A 2,500-nucleotide genomic window follows, 5' to 3' on the forward strand; every position below is an offset into this window, starting at 1 on the left:
CTGGAGCTATGGAAGTATGGAGCTATGGAGCCACCAGCCACCCAGGCTGGAGCTATGGAGCTATGGAGCTCTGGTGCTATGGAGCTATGGAGCTCTGGTGCTATGGAGCCCTGGAGCTATGGAGCCCTGGAGCTATGGAGCTATGGAGCTCTGGTGCTATGGAGCTATGGAGCTCTGGTGCTATGGAGCTATGGAGCTCTGGTGCTATGGAGCTATGGAGCTCTGGTGCTATGGAGCTATGGAGCTCTGGTGCTATGGAGCTATGGAGCTCTGGTGCTATGGAGCTATGGAGCTCTGGTGCTATGGAGCTATGGAGCTCTGGTGCTATGGAGCTATGGAGCTATGGAGCCACCAGCCAGCACCCTCCGTGGCTGGATCAATGGAAGTGTTTTAGGTACCAGGCAGCCAAAGGGCCGAGGCCTCACGCTCGACCACGCCGGCGCAGAGTTCCAGCCGCTCGGATAAGCTCTGTCACTCACCCGCCGCGCAGCCACCGGTAACGGGGAAATGTCGCCGCCTTGTGGACACGCCGTTGTAAATGAATGGGCTTTCGCACTTAGTGCAATTTTAGCACACTCTCTGACTGGAGCTATGGAAGTATGGAGCTATGGAGCCACCAGCCACCCAGGCTGGAGCTATGGAGCTATGGAGCTCTGGTGCTATGGAGCTATGGAGCTCTGGTGCTATGGAGCTATGGAGCTCTGGTGCTATGGAGCTATGGAGCTCTGGTGCTATGGAGCTATGGAGCTCTGGTGCTATGGAGCTATGGAGCTCTGGTGCTATGGAGCTATGGAGCTCTGGTGCTATGGAGCTATGGAGCTATGGAGCCACCAGCCAGCACCCTCCGTGGCTGGATCAATGGAAGTGTTTTAGGTACCAGGCAGCCAAAGGGCCGGGGCCTCACGCTCGACCACGCCGGCGCAGAGTTCCAGCCGCTCGGATAAGCTCTCTGTCACTCACCCGCCACGCAGCCACGGTAACGGGGAAATGTCGCCGCCTGGCGGACACGCCGTTGTAAATGAATGGGCTTTCGCACTTAGTGCAATTTTCGCCAACTCTCTGACTGGAGCTATGGAAGTATGGAGCTATGGAGCCACCAGCCACCCAGGCTGGAGCTATGAGCTCTGGAGGTATGGAGCTATGGAGCCCTGGAGCTATGGAGCTATGGAGCCCTGGAGCTATGGAGCCCTGGAGCTATGGAGCTATGGAGCTCTGGTGCTATGGAGCTATGGAGCTCTGGTGCTATGGAGCTATGGAGCTCTGGTGCTATGGAGCTATGGAGCTCTGGTGCTATGGAGCTATGGAGCTCTGGTGCTATGGAGCTATGGAGCTCTGGTGCTATGGAGCAATGGAGCTATGGAGCCACCAGCCAGCACCCTCCGTGGCTGGATCAATGGAAGTGTTTTAGGTACCAGGCAGCCAAAGGGCCGAGGCCTCACGCTCGACCACGCCGGCGCAGAGTTCCAGCCGCTCGGATAAGCTCTGTCACTCACCCGCCGCGCAGCCACCGGTAACGGGGAAATGTCGCCGCCTTGTGGACACGCCGTTGTAAATGAATGGGCTTTCGCACTTAGTGCAATTTTCGCCAACTCTCTGACTGGAGCTATGGAAGTATGGAGCTATGGAGCCACCAGCCACCCAGGCTGGAGCTATGGAGCTCTGGAGCTATGGAGCTCTGGTGCTATGGAAGTATGGAGCTCTGGAGCTATGGAAGTATGGCGCTATGGAGCTATGGAGCTCTGGAAGTATGGAGCTATGGAGCTCTGGAGGTATGGAGCTATGGAGCCCTGGAGCCCTGGAGCTATGGAGCCCTGGAGCCCTGGAGCTATGGAGCCCTGGAGCTATGGAGCTATGGAGCTATGGAGCCCTGGAGCTATGGAGCCCTGGAGCTATGGAGCTATGGAGCTCTGGTGCTATGGAGCTATGGAGCTCTGGTGCTATGGAGCTATGGAGCTCTGGTGCTATGGAGCTCTGGTGCTATGGAGCTATGGAGCTATGGAGCTCTGGTGCTATGGAGCTATGGAGCTCTGGTGCTATGGAGCTATGGAGCTCTGGTGCTATGGAGCTATGGAGCTCTGGTGCTATGGAGCTATGGAGCTCTGGTGCTATGGAGCTATGGAGCTCTGGAGGTATGGAGCTATGGAGGTATGGAGCCACCAGCCAGCACCCTCCGAGGCTGGATCAATGGAAGTGTTTTAGGTACCAGGCAGCCAAAGGGCCGAGGCCTCACGCTCGACCACGCCGGCGCAGAGTTCCAGCCGCTCGGATAAGCTCTGTCACTCACCCGCCGCGCAGCCACCGGTAACGGGGAAATGTCGCCGCCTGGCGGACACGCCGTTGTAAATGAATGGGCTTTCGCACTTAGTGCAATTTTAGCCAACTCCGTGGCTGCAAGTATGGAAGTATGGAGCTATGGAGCCACCAGCCAGCACCCTCCGCGGCTGGAGCTATGGAAGTATGGAGCTATGGAGCTATGGAGCTATGGAAGTATGGGGCTATG

This window comes from Syngnathus leptorhynchus, unplaced genomic scaffold, assembly GCF_054491065.1.
Source record: "Syngnathus leptorhynchus isolate UIUO unplaced genomic scaffold, UIUO_Slep HiC_scaffold_867, whole genome shotgun sequence".
NCBI classification, from domain to species: Eukaryota; Metazoa; Chordata; class Actinopteri; order Syngnathiformes; family Syngnathidae; genus Syngnathus; species Syngnathus leptorhynchus.